Raw genomic sequence first — 20,134 nt, forward strand, 5'->3', positions numbered from 1 at the left:
CGGCCTCACATCCCATAATAGCCATGCAGGCCGGGCCACCTGCGCTGGTCTCATTGGGGTCCGGAGACTGCAGCAGTCCCAGAGTGGGACCTGGCGCCACAGAGACATGCTGGCCTTTCTCTCTTCAGTTCTTCAGGAAGTACCTGACCCCCGAGGAGAAAACGGCCGTGGTGATGGTGGCGATGGAGGCCATGACCAATGCTGGCAGGCACGACGTCCTCGCGGCTTCCAAGATGCTGGGGATGATCCTGAAGTTCTGCCAGCCTGAGATTGGGAAGGTAGTAGCCCCGGGAGCCTCTGTGGCTCAAGGTCAACGTGAGAATTCTTCCTTCCTGTTCGGTCTTAGAGCCTGTTTCCATTGTGTTTCTTCTGGTTGGGGTTTAAGGGACTGCAATCCTGTAAGAGGAGATGAAAGTAAACGAGGAGTTGTTTGCACTTGTGTGAAAGGCGCTGCGGGGGAAGGCGTGACCCCCGGCCTCCATCTCTGCAAGGGGGGGAGCCCAGGGTCAGAGCTGCAGCAGGAGGCTCCCGTGGGCTCCCGGGACCAGGGGGACCTCAGTCACTCCCCTGCTTCCAGACGATGCGTTAGTTCCACAGGTGCCTTCCTTGTGCCGGTGGCAGGACAGGGGTGTGTGTGTGTGTTTTTGTTTTGTTTTGTTTTTAGGAAGATTTACACATTCATAAAAAGGTCATAAGGTACAAAAGAACAAGATAAAAGGTGTTATCAAATATATTTGCTTCCTCCAAATATCTAAACTCAAGAGACACCGACATGAACTACAGATGGCATACAGACCCTTTGCCAGAGGTGGGACTGGTGCTCAGTAGATTTAAGACAGCAGGGTGTCTCTTCCTCTGTCCTTTCTATTCTGCCATCTTGAAAGCTCTGTGGACGGATGGGTTCACTCTCATTTCAGTGACTTAACCCGCCCCTGTCTCACCGGTGACACCCACACAGCAGCCCCTGCGAGCCGCTCCCCGACTTGCCCTTCTCCTCGCCCTGGCCTGGAGAGCCGTCTGAACGCGCTCAGAGCTGAAAGGCGCCCCAGAGGGCGCCCCCGCCACCCACTCAGTGCTCGACCTCCCTGCGGGAGCCCCGATCCTCGGGGGGGCCAGGCTCTGCTGGGAGCACCGCTGGGGAGCTCACACTTTACCCTGAGCTCACGTTTCTCTGTGAACCGCGATCATGATTAGAACCTCCTCCCTGTAGTGAACTGAAATTGCAGCCCTGTGGCTTTGGGTCACCGGGCCCTGCTGGACTCAGTGAGCGTGCAGGTTTCACTGACACCGGTGCTGCACACCGCACTAGCCTCGCTCCTGTGGTGTTGAATTCTTACAACACGTGTGCAAGGAAGTAATTTTCTCTTAAGAAATGGAAAAAAGCTCCAGGAGGGTATGAGCCTTGATAACTGAAGTTTATTGAGTCACTGACGTGACCGACACTTTAGATGCATTGACTCAGAGCCGTCGAGGTGGGTAAAACTGTTCTCATTTTCTCGACGAGGGAGCACAGAGAGGCTGAAAAGCTCGCCAGGGTCACACGGCTTGTAAGTGGGCGCTGAGATGTGAAGCCAGGCAGGGTGATGCCCGGGCCCGCGCTGTTTGCGCGTGTACGTGGGCACCTGAGACCCCGCTGCGCTGGTGTTGAACGTCTGGAAAGACCCTGCCCCTCCCTCCACCGCAGGTGCCGGAAATCATCAAGTACATTTACCGCAATATGAGCAGCTTCACAGAAGCCACAGCCCAGGAGACCATAAAGAGGGTCATCCACCTGCTGGCCGAGAACTACACAGATGAGGTCATCCTGACACTGTTCGAGATAGACAGTTGGAGGTAGGTGACGCCTTGAACGCCGCGGACAAGTCCCCAGACTTGGTTCTTAAAGTGTATCCAGTGTTCAGTACAAGTGACTCCCTTACGTACTGGGGCCGAGGGAATTGTCAAAGTAACACGGGCGTGCTGCAGAGAATTTGGAAAGCATATACATTTTTGAAAAAAAAAAATTAAATCTCACTCAAGCAATCTCTGCTATCACTTAGATATAATTTATCCACCTTTAAAAAATGGTTTTTACATGGAGGGGACGGTATAGCTCAGTGTTAGAGTGCCTGCCTAGCATGCTTGAGGTCCTGGGTTCAATCCCCAGTGCCTCCATTTAAAAAAAAGTTTAAAAAAGACATCAAAAATAGTAACAAATAAATAAAAATTATTTTTTAAAAAATGTATGGTCACACTCCTGTATATAGCAATTTGTATATTTTTCAATTTAACATTTTGTCATAGCATTTTCCCAGTGGAAGCCCTTTTGTAAACATAATTTTAATGGCTGCCTGAGATTATACTGCATGGATGTACTGCACTATCATTTTTTGAAAACTTAAAAAATTTACATGCAGTAAAATTGACCCATTTGCTATGCAGACCCGCAAGCTTTCTCAGATGTGGGGTCATCACCATCACTGCCAGAATCAAGACACAGAGCATTTCCATCAACCCCCAAAATCCCCTCGAGCGAATTGCCTACCCTTCTGGAGGTACCCCCGCCCCAACCCCTGGCAGCCCCCCAATCTGCTCACCCTATCGCTTTGCCTTTCCCAGAATGTCACGCCGTTACCGGCATATGGTACAGAACAGAATCGTGTGTTTGAGTCTGGCTTCTCTCGCGTACACCAGGCGCTGGGATCTGTGCGGGTCGTGGTGTGTGTTGACACTACACCCCTTTCCTTGCCGAGCAGCATCCCATTGTGTGGATAGACCGCAGTTTGCTTGTTCAGTCCCATCCTGGGTTGTTTCCAGTTCTGGCTGCTGCTGTAAATACTGGTGCATAGGTTTTTGTGTAAACATTAGCACTCATCTTTCTTGGCTAAATTCCTAGAGGTTGCATTTCTGGGCAGTACGGGAGCGGTGGTGCTTAACTTCTAAAGGAACTGCCAGCCTTTGCATTGCGGCTGCAGCGTTTGCATTCCTACCAGCACCCTGTGAAAGCTCTGGCTGCTTCCAGCCTTGTCCGCACTTGGTATTGTCTCTAAAAAAAGCTTAGCCATTCCAACAAGCTTGTAGCGGCATCTCGTCGTTTTAATCTGCACTTCCCCAGCTCAGTTGCAACTAAGACGTTCAGCCTGATTTCACGTTTTTATTTGCCATCCGTTTATCTTCTTCGGTCAAGGGTCCAGATCTTCCAGCCATTTCTTCGTCGGGTCGTTTGTTTTCCTGTCGTCGAGCACTGAGAGTTCTTTGTGTATCCCGAGCACAAGTCACCTCTCAGATGTGTGATTTTCAAATGTTTCTCCCATTTTTGTGGATTATGTTTTCATTCTCTCTCTTTTTTAAATTGAAATATAGTTGGCTTACAATATGAGCTTCTGAGATAGAGCACAGTGCTTCGGGTACACATATGCGCATACGTTCTTTTCCACATTCTTTTTCATTATAGGTTATTACAAGGTATTGAATATAGCTCCCTGCGCTGTACAGTAGGTCCTTGTTGTTTACCTATGTTATATATAGTGGTGTGTATCTGCTAATCCCAAACTCCCAGCTCGCTCCCCCACCCCCTGTCCCCGCTGGTAACCGTAAGTTTGTTTTCTTCCTGTGAGTCTGTTTCTGTTTTGTAAATAAGTTCATTTGTGTCATGTTTTTAAGATTCCACATACAAGTGACATCATATGGTATTTTTCTTTCTCTTTCTGACTTACTTCACTTAGAATGAGGATCTCCAGGACCATTCATTCATTTTCCCTTTTACCCCCAAGGTCAACCAGAAGGTGCCCCAGAGCTGACCTGACCTGACAGGCAGCGAAGTCTCTCAGTAAAACTGCCCAAAACTGCCCTCCCGGCAGGACTGGGAGCTGGGAGCCTGCTTCCTTGCTCTGCCCTCCCAGCCCTGCCCTGGGCGGCTCCAGCTGCGCATGTGTGTGGGGGGTGGTGGGGACGCAGCACCTGAGTCAGGGGACTGGCGACTCCGTGCACAGGGTCCTCACGTTCCTCTCGTCGTTCTCACCTCCCTGCCCCAATGGTGGACCCAGCTGTGCGGCTGCACTAAAACAAGCAGGAAAACTCTGAAAGCCCAGCTTCCGACAGAGGACCCAGAAAAGGGGTCCCCGGGAGCCTGAAAGCGGGGAAGTCTCATAAAGAAGGGAGCTAGAGGAAGGATCGCCTAAGTCTGCAGACGAGCCAGCACGTAGGTTCTGGGGCCACTCCTGAGCCGCACGCGCCCAGGACAGACCCCGGCGGCGCCGCACGGGCGTCGGGGGCGCAGCCCCGGGTGGCGCGCGCGCTTGGCGAGCACGAGGTCCTGGCTTCCCTCCCTGGCACCGCCATGAGGTAATAAATAAACCCAACTAGCCCCCCAAAAAGACCTGAGGAAATGAGGTTGTTTTTTGAAATTTCCTTTGAGGGGTAAAAGGGAAAACAGATCTGGGAGTGCCACCCAGTAAGGGCTGTTTTTCAAGTTCTGGCTGCCCCCCCCCCCCGGTCCACCTGCTGGTGATAATTTCTGGAATCTTCAAGCAGTTGCCTTTCCCAACAGCCCGAGTCTTCAGCGTTAGTCGGGGGGTGGGGGCGGGGGGAGTGGCTTGCTCTGTCCTGGCCGGCACAGCGCTGAAAGTAGGTAACTTCTCAGCAGGGACGTTCAGGTTGCTTTTAACTTCTGATAAATACTCTTCATCATAATAAGGAAGTTTTTATTTCCACTCTAAATATGCCAAGTTTTTTTCAAATTAGTAATAAATTTTGAATTTTACCAAATGCCTTTACAACTCTCAATGATATATTTATGTAGATTTATACAGAAATTATACAGGTATAGATAAATTATACAGACTTATACAGAAAACTCTAAGTTTTCTTTCTTTAACCTTTTAGTTTCCAAGTGGTTCGATATTTTGGTCATCCTTTTCTGGTTTTATTGAATGGCAGTTGGTGGGCATAATCTGAAAGTCTTTTCCCTTTTAGACTGCACTGAGTTTTGTGTATGTGTGTGTGAGAGAGTGTGTGTGTGTATGGTGTGTGTGTGTGTGTGGTGTCTGTGTGTGAGAGACAGTGTATGTGTGTGTATGGTGTGTGTGTGTGTGGATATGGCTTAGGAAGACTGTGGCTACCAATTTTACTCTATTTTTAAGAGACATTTGAAATAAATCTGCGTTTTCTGTTACAAGCAAAGTTATCTATTAAATCTTCTTGCTAATTGTGTTAGTAACTCTTCCATATCTAAATTTATTTTGTGTTTCTTTTTAAAACTTATTTGTTTTTAAATTACTTTATTTTATTTCTTATTTATTCTTTTAGTAGAGGTACTGGGGGTGGAAACCAGGACCTCACACATGCTTGGCATGCACTCTACCACTGAGCTATACCCTCCCCCCTATTTTGTGTTTCTTTGTCAAATTCCTGTTATGTTGCTGGGTTTCACCCATTTTATGCGAATATAGCTGGAGGGCCATCATTTTAATTGCCTTATAATAGTCCACTTGGATTGCCCTGTGCTTTATCTTATCCATCCCCTTGTCAATGGTGATTTGTTGTCTCCGGTTATTTGCTGTTATCAATAACATCATGAGCGTTCTTACACCAACACTGTATTTAGATTTACAGGCATATTTATTCGCTCACCATCCTTTCTTGCATCTGAACGTTTCCTGCCAAAATTATTTTTCTTTTTTCTTGAAGTGTGTCCTGCAGGGGTTCATCCCTTAGTGATCATCCATTGTTCTTTTTATTTGTCTATAAATAAGGCAAATCTCTCTTAAAAGGTAGAGTTGCTGGGAGACTGACTGTGGGTTAACACTGATTTTTGCTCAACCCTCGGAAGTCTCACCCTTCCCTCTCCTGCTTTCCCACTGTGGCTGCTGAGAAGCTGGCCGTCAGCCTGGCTGTTCTTTTCTGAAGGTCATTTTTTCTCTGTGGATTCTCCTCTTGTCTTTATCTCTAGAGCACAGGGTGTGTGTCGCCAGCAGGAAACATGTCTCTGTCTTGGCCTTTAATCCCCCTTCATGTCCTCCTTGCCCTCCCCTCCTCCTGTTTCCCAAAGGCCATGCCTTCTTGGGTACGCTGAGCAGAGTTTCCTGAAGCTGCATCAGGTTACCTGTAGGAAATAGTTTTCAGATATAGCCTTTTCCTCTGCATGTGATTTTCTCAGGTCAGGATGAGCAGGGGAGAAATTCCAGGCAAAGGAGAAGATAGAAGTAAGTCCAGGAGAGAGAGTCAGTGCACTGGGGCGCGGCTGGAAGGGCATGGCGGGGGAGGGGACCGGGGGCCAGCGCTGCGTGCCGTGGACTGGACGTGACATCTGCAAGACCAGTGCCGAGGTCCGGGGCTGGGCAGGTAATGAGAGCTCAGAGAGGAGGCTCTTCTGACAGATCTGAAACATCGAAGTCGGGCCCGAAAGCTGTGGCCTCAGATACCTTCTCGTGTCAAGTTTACAGGCCAAGTGGACATTTTCAGATGTGCCTGTGTGTGAGGCGGCAGAGAACAGGGAGGCCTGGAGGTGACGGAAGGAATGGAAGGAGGAGACAGGGGAGGATGAGGAGAGAGACAACGAAGAAGAGGAAGGGGGAGAGGATGCTGGGACCCCTGGGCAAAGGGGCCTGGGGCTCTTCCCCGGAGGGTGACTGTGTGTGGGGGGGGCTTCTGCTCTGCAGGGGGGCTCACAAGCCCTGGGAAATCCTGGCATCATTCCCCAAAGGCTACGAAGTGATCATGGAGCATCTCCTGCAGAGGCTGACTGCGCGCCAGAGGTCCTGGGCCCAGGAGCCCGGCGGTGGAGTGGAGATCTCCCCGCTGATCGTACGCAGGCGGGTGGGGGGGGCCGGGCAGGGGTGCCCTGGGGCCCGGGCTCGGCTGTCCTGAGGTCTCTACGGTGGAGGGTGAACGTCTGCACGGTAGAGTCTCGGGTGGGAGGGTTTCCCGACTCTGCCTCGGAGGGGAACAGAGCTGGCTTCTCCTTCTCCGGGGGGCGGAGGGGGGTTGGGTGGGGCCGACGCCCCCAGCCCATCCTGGTCTCTCAAGGAGGGCAGAGGGGGCGACCACCCAATGAGACGAGCACTCTGAAGGCTGACACTGCAGGCTCTGCCCTCTGCTTTCCCGGTTGCTCAGCCTCAGTCTCTCCTCGCTCGGCAGCTTAGTTCTCTGGGCCAGCTTGTCACAGGGGTCGGTTGTGGGCAGAGATATCCTGGGGTCGGGACCCAAGAGCTGAAGATAAAGGTGATGGTGGCGCCCTTTCCTCCCACCCCAGGCCACCAGGGCCCTCCGCGAGCTGCTGCTGGAGCCCAGCCAGAGGGTGGAGGCGCACGCCTTCTTCTCCCCGCTGTTCGTGGCGCTGCTGCTGCAGGCCTCCTCCCTCCTGGGGGCAGGGGCCGCGGAGGCCTTCTGGGGCCAGCAGCACCTGGCCGACTGGACGGACCCTGTCAGGTACCCTTGGCTCCAGGCCATGGCTTAGGGCCCATGTCTGTGGTCCCCCTGCCACCGCATGACCGGGCCTCTCTCACCTCTACTGGGGCCCCGGCGTGTCCCCCATGCACCATCCGACAGGCCTTGCTGGACTTTTTAGAAAAGATTCTTTAATTCTGGCTTTCGGGGCTGATGCAGGGACTCTGTACCGACGTGAAGTCGGGGCAGTGGGTGGACCCACGCACCTGAGCCTGCAGACCGGGACCCTGTCCCCAGCCTTCCGCAGCTCCCTGCGTCACTGCTGCCCTGGGCACCCCGTCTGTACAACGCAGCCGGGTCCCTGAGGGCTGTGACGGAGTAGGGTGGCCGCGCAGCTGCAGCTGAGGGAGAGGATGACCCCTCTTCTGCCCCCAGCTGCACCGTGGAGGCCCTGAGAACCTTGATGACAAGCGCAGGCTACGGCGACCATGTGTCTTACGTTGAGAAGCTGGGGGGCTGGGAGCTGCTCGCCAGCCCGGAGAGACACCTTGAGGGGGTGGCCCTGCTGGCCAGGTGAGCCTGCGATGCACCCGGCCGGAGCCTGCCTCCCAGGGCCCCCCGCGCATGGCCCAGGCCTGACCGCTGCACTCCCGCCGCCGCAGGGCCATGGTCACCAAGAACTGCTGGCACAGCTGCCCCGTCTTTGGCCTCGTAGTTGGGATCCTCCAGGACCTGGACCACGAGAATCACCTGACGGCGCTCACGTTCATGACCGAGGTGAGCAGCTCTGGGGGAGGAGGTGAGCAGGTGGGGGCGGCCCGGGGACCTTGCCTAGGACGCCAGGTGAGCCACCTGGAGTTTCCCTGGTGGGACGCCTCCCGAAACCTCGGCTCTGTCCTGACCTCATGGAACCACACGGCGCCTGCCGGCTGCCCCTTGGCCATTAAAGTCACTCTCCGCTCAGCCCCACCGACTGGTTCAAGGTGTTTCGGACACCTGGCAGAGAAAACGTGTAGAGAGTTTAGAAAACATGGACAAGAATCTTAATTACAAAACTGCGAATAATCGCAATGTCCGGAGGAAACCAGTTTTAGGCCCTGGCCTCAGTGGAGAGGGGTGTGTGTGCCCCCGGCTGGCGCCATGCTGTCACCGCTCGGCAGCCTGCGCTGCGTAAGCGCCACCTATGTATTTACGTGGGGGTTTTGTAAACATCAGTTTTAAAGGAGATGTAGTATTTTATCACAAAGAGGTCTGATAATTTATTGGACATTCTGTTTCTGGTTTTACACTATTGTGAATAACACTAATGAACGCCTCCATGTGAGAGGCTTTGCCCACATTCCAGCTTATTTCCTTAAACATCAAATATAATTAGAGGAAGAGCTGACTGAAAAACATGAATGTCTCCTATGACTTTTGATGCAAATGCCAAATAGCTTTCCAGTAAAGTTCTCCCGATTTATGCTTCCGCTGGCCGTGTTCAAAGGGAGTTTCTGGGTTCCTGACTCCCCACAGCTTTAAATAGCCTCCTTTAAAAGTTCAAGCCACCTGATTTTTTTCTTTGGCAGGCGTGGATTACTTTTGAAATAACAGAGATAGAAAATAATACAGCACAAATCTTAGACTATGAACGACGCTACCCTCGTGCAGCACAGTGTGTTGTGTGCAGGTCACAGGGTGTCGGTCCTGTCTGAAGGCGTCTCCGCCGGGAGCTAACAGCTGATGTGTGCAGGTCGATGTGAGGCACTGCTGCGTGCACTCAAGGGCTTGTGCTGTGTGGGCAGAGCCCCTGCTAAGGATGGGGGCATGGGCACGAGGGGCTGGAACCCTGACTGGAAGTGGCTGTCCAGCCTCAGTGCACCTCGTTTCTCTGGCGAAGCTGCTTAAATGCAGATTTCCGGGCCCCAGGGACTTGGACGCAGCAGCCTTAGGGGAGGTGCAGAGTCCTCATTTTCTGGAAATACTCCCGTGGTTGTGCAGGACAGATCGTCCTTGGACCCAGCTTTGAGAAACAGCACAAGGCACACGCCTGGGTGGGCAGGGGAACCACCACGATGGAGGCCACAGAAGCCTCCAGAATTTAAAAACGCTAGTGCCAGACCGTTCCGAGACCCCTCTGCCAGCTCCCCACGTACAGGCTCTATGTGGGCAGGTCTGGGGTTGAGTCCAGGCATTGGTCTGATTTAGAAGTTCCCTGGTTTAAAGCTGTCTTCTAGAAATTGGATTGGGAAGTCCTCTGGAAGTTCTCACAAATGCATCACATCCATGAAAACCAGTGGGCATGGGAACCAGTCTTCACTCATCTGCCACCCTTTGTGGACTTTGGGGCTGAGAAGGGGGAAGGGAGGCTTGGCCTACTGGGGAGAAGGGGCTGGATGAACCTCACTCTCAGCATTAAAGGGAGACTTGGTTGATACTAAAGTGAAAAACCAGTGGGGAGGGTAGAGCTCAGTGGCAGAGCATGTGCTTAGCATACACAAAGTTCTGGTTCAATCCCCAGTGCTCCCTCCAAAAATAAGTTAATACATAAACCTAGTTACCCCCCCACACACACACACACATTAAAGAGGAAAACCAGTGGGGCTTTGGGTGCCAGCTAGGAGAGTGGATGGAGCTCTCCGAAGGAGCGAGGACGGCTGTGAAAACCCAGCTCTTCCCGTGGCCGGCACCTGCCCTGTTTGCGGTTCTCGCCCGTCCCATGACCTGTGAGCGCAGCGGAGATGTTGAGCACCGCCCGGGCCGTGGGCCTTTGCTCAGGGCTCTCAGGGAGCAGAGAGCACAGGTATTTAATTCTCACTGTGACCCTGTGGGAAAAGGGTGCTTCTTCCTCTGTTTCGCAGAGGATGGAGCTGAGGCCCAGAAAGGTAGCTATTAAGCCCTGCAGGTGGGTCTGCCTGGCCGCCCGGCAGAGACGGTGGAGATGGCCAAGCCGTCCACGGAAACGTCCCAGTGGCCAGCGCCACACTCGGACAGACGCCGCACACGCATGCACACAGAGCAGCACGCGTGGCTTGAATGTCTCTGATTTGCTTTTTTCTTCTTCAATTTTATTGTAAATAACATACAGACACATGTAATTTTACACAAATAGACAAGTAATACCAGGTTTGCTATTTTCTTTTCATCGTAGCCTTTTTCTTCTTCCCCGTTTTTGTGTCTCCCTCCCACCGCATCGGTGCCGGGCCCCCCACCTGCATCAATCACCTGTGCGTCCCCATTGGGCACTTCCTATCTCTGTCCCCTGCAGACCCCTTATCAAAGGAGCCGAAGGGAAGCTTGCAGAGAGGATGGTGACTTCTGGGATGACAGAGTGTGAACTGACCCTTCAACTAAGCTTTGGCCCCTTTAGTTGTTCTTGCAAATCCTTAAGAGTATTTCTTTTCTTTAAAAAAAAAGTGTTTATGTTTACACATTTAAAGGTTGCTTTCTGTTTACAGTTATTATGAAACATTGGCTGTATTCCCGTGTTTTACACACATCCAGCTGGCTTTACACCCAGTAGTCTGCACCTCCCAGTCCCCAACCCCTGACTGCCCCCCACCCCTCCCCACTGGGCACCACTAGTTTGTTCTCTGTGTCTGTGAGTCTGCCTCTTTGGGTTACATTCACTAGTTAGTTGTATCTCTTAGATTCCATGTAGAAGTGATACCATACAGTGTTTTTTCTCCTTTGAGTGACTCATTTCACTTGCATGATGCCCTCCAAGTCCACCCATGGAGCTGCAGATGGCATTATTTCATTCTTTTTTATGGCTGAGTAGTATTCCACTGTGTAGATATACCACAGCTTCCTTATCCCGTCATCTCTGATGGACACTTAGTTTGTTTCCATGTCTTGGCTACTGTAAATAGTGCTTCTATGAACACTGGGGTGCATGTATCTTTCTGACTTAGTGTTTCTGGATTTTTCTGGATATATGTCCAGGAGTGGGATTTCTGGGTCATTTGGTAACTCTAGTTTTAGTTACTGTTCTCTGTAGCAGTGGCACCCACTCGCATTCCCACCTCCAGTGCAGGAGGGCCCCCTGCTCTCCACGTCCTCTCCAGCGTTTGTTATCTGCAGACTTTCTGATGACACTTGAGAGCATTTCTTTGCTGCAGAGCAGGAGCCTCAGTGCCGAGTCACTGGGGTTCCCCTGCTCATTGTCCCTTCTGCCTCCATCTCCTCGCACAGCTCCTACAGTGCCCGGACGTGGCGGCCATGGTGGACAAGGTCATGCTCCGCATCCTGGCGAGCTGGCTCCAGTGCGAGGAGCCGGCTGCGGTGAAGCTGCTGCTGCGGGCGGTGGAGGTCTTCGTGAAGCACGGGAACATGGTGAGCCAGGCGGGGTGCAGGGCATGCTGTCGCCGGGGAAGGACTAGAGAGAGCTGGAGGCCCAGAGTGTCTGGTTGTGGACAGGGTGGACCACCCTCGGGGTCAGACAGGGAATCCTCACGGAGCCAGTCCACAGAGAGCAGGGCCAGGATGTGAGCCGTTGGTCTATCCCTCCCCGCGAGGAAGGAGGAGGTTTTCTCAGCATCATTTCTTGGGCCAAGTCAGAGGCTGGGGCTCCGACCAGCCCGGTCTCCTGGGGACAGGCATCGTCACCAGGGATGAAGAGGCAGTGGAGATGGGGCCACAGTGGGGGAAGGAGGGTGTCCTGTCTTCTCCCTTTCCCCATGAAGACAGGAGTGCTGCCCAACACCCTCGGGGCGGCCCCCTCCACCGGCACCCCCGCCCCCGACGCCGCCCGGGTTCTGGGGGAGACAGGGCGCAGTGTGGCAGCCCGGCTGTCGCGTGGGGTGGCATGGGCGAGGCTGGCTCCTGGACTCGGGCTGTCCTCCCGAGCACCTGTGCTCTGCAGGGGAAGCAGCTCCGCGCCCTGCAGCCCTACGTGCTGAACTGCTGCTACTCCGCGGACGGCGGCGTCGTGGCCGAGACCTTCCAGTTGCTCAGGTACCTGGTGGAGCACCTCACCTGGCAGGACTCCTCCTCCTTCCTGATCCAGCTCGCCTTCACGCTCGGGCCCTTCCTGGAGGAGGTGAGTCCTCTGAGGGCCCGTTTCCCTTCTCTGGTGTCCGTAAGGTAAGGGAGTTGCCGGAAGGATCTCGAAGGCCCCTCCAGCTGGGACCTGGGGCCTCCTGTGGGGCTGGTGGCCGTGTCCCCAGCTCGGGGATAGTGAAAGGGGTCTGGGCAGAGAGCAGAGCACAGCAGGAGAGTGCTGTGGAGCCGGAGCACATGGGGGCGGGTGTGCACGGGGCCTGCGCTCAGCGGAGGGGGGCTCGGGGCCGCCTGTCCCGGAGGCGGGTGCTCAGGCCGAGCTCCCTCCCACACGTGTGTGCGTGTGCGTGTGCGTGTGCGTGTGCGTTCTCACCCAGGAGTCAGAACACCTGCGCTTGGAGGCCTTCGAGGTCTACGGGGCCGTCCTGGCCAAGGTCCGCCGGAGAGTCCTTGTCTTCCCCTTGAAGCACCAGGTCCTCAACTTGCTGGTCCTCCTCGTGCTCCACCTGGAGGATGTGAGCGTCCACGTGGCTCAGGTGAGAGGCCAGGCCTGGAGCGCTCACGGGGTGGGGAAATGCGAACGGGGTCAAGCCAGCCCCTAGGAAGGGGCTGGGGGAGTCTCCTGTCTAACCTCAGAGAGCTGCAGTCAGATGCCTGCCCCGGCGTTTCTCCAGCCCCCGGCTCCCTGGCCGGCCACCGGCACACAGCGGGCAGTTGTGGGAGTGAAGCCTTTTCCCCTCCCTGGGTCCCTGATCTGGGCGTCACTGGCCTTCTCCCCAAGCCACTCTCTACCCTCTTGTCACTGAATGGAGACAGGCTCCCGGGGCAGCGCAGTGGGTGGAACAGAGAGGGCCCAGAACTGGCCATGTCCTGGGACGGACGGGCCCGACTCTGAGCCCGGGAGCCCAGGGGCCTGAACTGCAGCGGAGAAAAGTTGCAGCTGAAAAGTGCTGACGGCCTGCCTGCGACACCAGCATCCACACCGCAGGCTCCTTTGCCTGGTGGGGTTTCTGAACCAGCAAGTGAACTGGGGTGTTATCTTCGTGGGTGGGGTCCCTCCCAGGGAACTCGGCAGTGACACTTCTGACAGGCCAACCCTGATCAGAGGGGCGACCACCCAGTGGCAGCATCAAGACTTTGGGGACTGGGGAGCCGTGGGGTGGGTGGGTAAGCCAGGAGGTGGGTCTCAGGGCAGTAACACGCAACTGGGAAAATCACCACCACCCTGATTTTTGACTGTCTCGCTCCTGGGAGAAAGGGTGCAGGTGCAGCCAAGGTGCCTGGACCACTCGGCCTTTCTCCTGCCCTGGGTCCCTCCGGGCTCTGAGTCTCCCATCCCTCACCGCCCTCTCTCCTCTCTGTGTGCCCCGCCAGGTCCCTTCCCCACCCTGCCCTCTAACTGGTCTGAGCCTTCCTGTCTCTCTAGATCTCCCGGCCCGCCCTCTGCCACACGGCCACCATACTGGGCTGGTGGAAGCTCAGAGTGATCTTTGCCAAGAAGGATGTTTGGACAATCCTCAGAGCGCTGGTAAGCTGCCGCTCGCTTATTGTCCCGCTCCTGTGCCGGGAGTTGGGGGACGCACTTTCGGGGTTGCTTTCCTGCAGCTTCTGGGATTTGCAGCCACAGCACTGCAACAGTGAGATGCTCCCTGCGTGGGCAGTCTGTGCCCAGCACCTGTGTGTGGTCCCTGCCCTGCCTTCCCCTGCCCATTGCTTCCTGTGTGAGCTGGGGAGCTAGGCACACAGGGAGATCATTTTGGAATATTCTGTAAAGGCTGAGAGAGGAAGGGACTTTGTAGCCCGGTCTGGAAGCTGCAGGAAGGCTTCCTGGAGGAGGCGTCCCCGGTGGGGGTCGGGGAATGGAAGGAGAGGTAATGCTCAAGCGAAGGGGAGGGATCGGAGTGCGGGCGAGGTGCGGCCCTACACGGGGTGTGGAGTGGAGCATCCCCTCCGTCACAGGGACCTGGCCCGCCTGCACCTCATCCTACAGAATTAGGTCCTGAGAAATAAGGGCAGAGGAGCTCGGGGTGTTGGAGCTACCAGGGGCTGGGAGTCAGCGCAGGGGCAGCGAACTTGTGCCTGCGGGCCAGGCAGGGGCAGTAAGCAGAGAAGCAGGCCGGCTGGGTCTGAGGGCGTGGTCCAGCTGCAGCCACGCTTCTCGGCACCACTGGACACGGCCCGGCGCCATCAGAGCATGGGTGTGATAGCACCCGCTTCCTCTCCCAAAACGAAACGTGTAGGTGACGTCAGCCGCCCGCGCGGACTTCCAAAACAAGTAAATGTCAAGCCCTAGCTCCAAACGGGGAAGCGCTGTCTGCTGGGACCCTGTGTGTGACGCGCGTGTGTAGACGTGTGTGTGTGGCGCGTGTGCGATGCAGCACAACGCTATGTGGCGACTCGACAGGACGTGGCCCTCCTGGCCCAGGGCCCCCGGAAGACGGGACATGGGGCAGCTCGTCCTCAAGGGAACCTGCTGCAAATGCAGGTATAGGACTCGTGTGTCGGGGACCAAAGCGTGACTCAAGAAGTTTGGCCGCTAGTAATGCGGCCTCCAGAGTGATGGCCAGTTTTTGGTGAAATTCTGAACAGCGTGAAGTTCAGTCTGGCTTTGATTTATATCGCAGCAGACGATTAGAAAACCCGGTGTGTATTCGAACTGTGGAAAAGTGCTGTGTTTCTACAAAGGACAGAGCCATGTTCTGGGCACAGACCGTTCGAGCTAGGGCTTGACTGACACAGGTGTGCGGTGGGACCCTAGGCACTGGTGTGCCGTCCGGCATCATCGCGACAGCCAAAGCCGCCCCCAGCTCCCTCGTTCCCCCGGGGACAGTAGAGCCCCTGGCGGAGAGCCAGCCGACTGCTTCTAGACAGACAGCGGGCTCAGGGCTGCTAGGTGTGCCCCTGTGTTAGGAAAAGCAGGAAATCCTATTTGGTGAGATTTCCCACGTTTATATTGACAAGTAGTTTAGAATGTTTAAAACGTTGTGTGGAGCAAACGAATAGAACCTGCTGGCTGCTTTGGGCTCATGGCTGCCTGTGTGCCATCCTGGCCCAGGAGCACTTAGCAGGAAGTAGGAGGCTGGGTCGCACTGTGTGGTGGAGGTTTGGACACAGGAAGGGGCATGATTTGATGCTGTAGCAAACGAGGAGCTGCTGAAGTGCTCTGAGCAAGGGGGGCATGTGGTTAGATGGCGGCACACTTTAGACAGATCACCTGGCTACAGGCAGGAGGGTGAGCTCTCAAGGGACAGGGCTGAGATCTGTGCTTGGGGGCCAGGGAGAGGTGGTGGGGACACGGGGGGATTGGCTGGTCCCGAAGCCTGATTTGATGCAGAGTGTGCTGGGAAGGTGGACGCCTGGGTTTCTGACACAGGAGTGCCAGTGTTGCAGCAGGAGGAGGAATCAGGTGTGGGGGGAAGCGAGTGGCTCGACTTTGTACATGGCGGGCCAGGACAGTTTGTGGGTCTGCCCCACGGGAAGTCAGAGACCTGTCACTGACGCAGCGGGAGCAGGCTGGGCGGTGGACGGAACGGTAGACGAGCCTGGATTAGCCCACCTCAGGGCTCGCACAGCGAAGGAAGCACGTGACTCAGCACTGGGATTCCGAGAAGCCTCAGTTCCAAGGGTCCCGCCCAGGAGGCTAGGAAGGAAAATCAGCCAAAGAAGTAGAAGAGGAACAGCAGGAGAGGAGGGTCGCGGTCGCCAAAGAGGAGACAGCTTCAAGGAGCAACAAGCGGCAGGCAGTGAGCGATGGTAGCAGGAGTCCAGGAAGGGAAGCAGCAGGGCCTGCTGGGCTCGGGCCACGGGAGACACCGTGAGCTTCGCGGGACCAGGGCCAGCGGGGGTGCAGGGAGGAGGCCGGTGTGGAAGCCAAGGTTCTGGGGTGACTTCACAGGATGGGGTGTGCACAGCTGGCTGGGCTCAGCCTCACCACACCTTCAGCGGTCCCGCTTCTATGGGTTTGGGAAGCTGGGTTTCCAGTTCGGATTTTATTTGAAGAAAAGATTCTTCTGCCACGACAGTTTGAAAAACCATCGATGTAGCCTTGAAGTTTAAGAACCTCAGTGCAGAGTGAAGAGGAGAACAGGGTGCAGCTGGGACAGAAGCGTGGGAGACGGGGTTGGGGGTGGTCTTTGCAGAGGAAAGGACCTGCCATCCTCCAGACCTTCACGGGAGGAGCCAGGACGAACCCCAGAGGCTGCATCCCTGGCAGGGAAGGGAGGGCTCAAAATGCTTAACGGCGCGTGGCGCCGCGTGGCCGCTGAACAGAGCAGCGTAGACATGCTGGACTCCTGTAGCCCAAAGCAGATGGCCCTGAGATCGCCACTTCTAAGCCGAGATGGAAATAAGCAAATGGACACTATGGGCAGGAGGGGGAAGTGTGTGAGCGGAGATCGGGGTGAATCTCTCTGAGTTTCAGGCCTTCCCTGGAGAGAAAGGTCCCACCCAGGAAGGCCCCCTAGAGGAGCTGAGACCTTGGGGGCTGGGAGGGAGGGTGCAGGTTAGAGCGTTTGGATGGACTTTGCACTGAGAGAGTGACTCCAGCTTAGTCCCAGGACTGTCTGGAGGAGGCCGGTGGCGGGGACAGAGGAAACAGCTGTGGCGCCTGGCCCACCCGGCTCGTCCTTGTACAGCTGGAGCAGGAGGCAAGCAAAGCCCTCTGGTTCCTGAAGCAGAGCGTGACCCTCTTCAAGAGCCCACAGGCCCCCATCCGCCAGGCGGCCGTGTGGTTTGCAGGTACCGCGTTCCCCCTTCTGGGAGCCGCTGTGTCCTAGTATGGGTCCTCCAGAGAGCTGGAGGAGCCAGGACAGCAGGCAGACAGGGCCTGGGGTGACGACGTTGGAGGGTGGAGGACAGTGTGCACTTGTCCCCCAGCCCCCAAACCAACACCCCCAACTCCCCGCCCTGGAAGCTCCTGGCTGGGCTGGGCTGGGCGGCCTTGCTGCAGCAGAATGAACTGAGTCCTGGGAGGCTCGGTGAGGAGGCTCAGAGCCTGGCGGGTTCGGCCTCAGTCACCCCAGGGAAACATCCTCTGGGCAGAGGGCATCCCCGTCTCTCCCTCTCCTCAGCCCAGTTTGCTTGGGACCCTTCAGAGAAGCAGGGAAGTCATCTCAACTTCACGGAAAAGTCTAGATCTGGGGCTGGTGGCCAAGCAAGGACAATTGTGGGAGGGACAGACAGACAGAGGGAGGGAATGGCGGTGCATGAGGAGAGGTGCAGAGCAGGTGCAGCCAGGCCCCACGGGTCCCCTTCGGGGCACTGAGGTGCTCTTGCCCCCCCAGGCCAGATCATCCAGACCCTGAGCACGGAAGAGGCCCGCGAGGCCGAGGACGCATATACCGGTGAGTGACAGCCCCGCGGCCCGCTCCCTGCTGCTCTCAGGCCCCCCGGTGTGGGCGGGAAAGGCTCAGAGGTCAGGGGACATGGGCGGACAGGCTCACAAATCAGCGCCGGGGGGAGCGAGGAGGGGGCCGTCTCCAAAGCATTTAGCTCTGGGGCCCGGGTCAGAGCCCTCCCGCCCCCGCGCTCACTCACTGACCCTCACCCCCCCGAGCTGTCGTTCATCAGCTGAGAAGTTTCCTAGAACTCTTTGCAGGAAGGACGCCCAGCTTTTTCTCACTTGAGGGCACATGGGGGCTCCCAGCACCCCCCTCTGCCCGGGTGTCCCCCACGCATCCTTGGGGATACATCCCCCACCCTTCCCTCTCCCAAATACCAGATCCCTGCCTCGCTGGGTCCCAGGAACTGGCTGAGCCCCAGGCGACAGCCTCTCTGAGTCAGGGGACTCATGGCTCTTCTCTGCGAAGAGGAGGGCAGAGTCGGGGGCAGACAGTGGGCAAGACCTCAAGGGTAGGTCCTGGATGTGGTGGGGGGGGGCAGCGGCCACGTCTCCTGGAACCTGGCAAGTGTGTCAACCTGCCTGTGACCGGGGAGTGTGGCTCTTAGAAGGAATTCCTGCTCACAATTCACAAGCTGCCAGTCCCCCACCTCAAGGGCCAGCCCCTCTCTGCAGTCAAGAGCTATACCCGCTCCAGGCCAGCCCCTCTCTGCACAGCCCCCTGACGGGCCCCCTGCCCGGCCCCGCCCGGCAGTGTCCCTGTGTTCAAAGGGCACATGTCTGTGTTACAGCCCTGAGGTGCATGCGGGGAGACCCCGACCCCATGGTCAGCTCCCTAGCCACACAGACCTTCTACGTCCTGGAAGCCATGGGGACGCGACCAGTCACCACCCCCACGTCCTGCTTCTGCTGCAGGAGGCCTCGAAGGGGCTACTTCTGAGCCCGAATGCTGGGCAGACAGGACTGCGGCAGCAGTGGCCACGGCCAGGCAGCTGAGCCCTGCTCTAGACGTGGGGTGTGTCCCTGCAGAGCCTCTCTAATAAAGGGAGAAAGCCGGAACTTCCGTGCGCTCGTGTTCCCTCGTCCCTCGGCCGGAGCCTGTCCCGGCCGGGTGGGGCAGCGCCGCCGCCTCCGCAGAGAAGCGCGGGGTCCCAGCCCGCCTGGCGGGGCCGGCCCTCCGCTCGCGCAGTGGGGGCCGAGGCCGGCGCGCAGCGGCTGTTCTGAACGTCAGCTTGAACTGTGACTGGGAGTTCCGTGCTGTCGGGATCCAGGGGGTGTGCGTGGGGTTCCTGGCTGCAGGCCCCTGAGTCCATGCCGGCTGGTTGAAGCAGGAAAGAGGTTTACTAAAGGGCGTTAGTCAGCTCATGAAGTAGCCCGGGAGATCAGAGTGCGGGTGTGGCTGCCAGGAACCGGGCGGCTCTGCGGAAATAGCGCCGCGGCCGGCCCTGCGTGCAGCCAGACCCCGGCCCGGGCGACAGCACTCAGGCCTAGATACTGGAACCTGGGCCCCAGGTGCTCACGAGAGCTGGCCGTTTCTTCCCGCCACGCTGGGGGTCTGCGGGTGGGCACCCCCTGTCGCCCGCTGCTCCTGCTGGAATCCGTCCTCCTCGGGGCAGCTCGGAGTCCATGCGGGGTCATGGGCTGGTCCCACTGCCCGCACCCCCCCCCCCACGTGGGAGCCAGGGTGACCTGAGTCAGCGGGCCCTGGGCAGAGCTCTGAGTGTCCTAAGAACCTGCTGACTTGGACGGAGTTCCCAACGCAGCGAGGCCGATGCCTGGGCTGGCCCAGGTCGGGGTCCACAATACCTGGCCTCTGCCACCTGCACCCCAGCCCCAGACATGTGTGAGCGCCCCCTGGGTGGCTGCTCCGCCCCCCAACGCCTGCCCTCAGTGCTGGCCATGCTCCTCGCGTCATCTGAGCCTGGGCAGCAGCAGGGTCACCATCACGCCTGAAGACAGACCTCAGAGGCGGCTCTGAAGCCCGAGCTAACGTCTGCGTTGGCCAGAAGGCTATCCCACCCCTGTCCTGGTCACCGGCTGTCACTAGGGGCCCTAGGGCTGACCTGTTATAGATGGAGGTGCTGGGGACGTCACAGACTCAGAAGTACAGCCACGTTCCTCCCTCGCCCTCCCAAGGGCAAGCTTGCTTTTCTACAGCAAACAGAAAAGAGGTCTTATTAAAACCCTGCCAGCAGGTCAAGTGCGCTGGTGTCGAACCCACCGCAGAGACTGTTCTGACGCCCCCACAAGCCCTCCCCCGCCCCCGCCTCCGTCACACCGGGTCAGGGCGCGTGGGCAGACCCCTGCCAGGGCAGGGATGGAGCCAGGACCCTCTCGTCCCGGGACGACCTTGGCCGACTCTGTCAGCTTCTGGGCCTCAGCTCCCCTGGTCTATAAATCGAGAGGGTTGGGGAGACTATCGTCTAAGATGCCACCCAGCCCTGGCAGTGA

Source organism: Camelus dromedarius, chromosome 21 (assembly GCF_036321535.1).
Source record: "Camelus dromedarius isolate mCamDro1 chromosome 21, mCamDro1.pat, whole genome shotgun sequence".
Lineage (NCBI taxonomy): Eukaryota > Metazoa > Chordata > Mammalia > Artiodactyla > Camelidae > Camelus > Camelus dromedarius.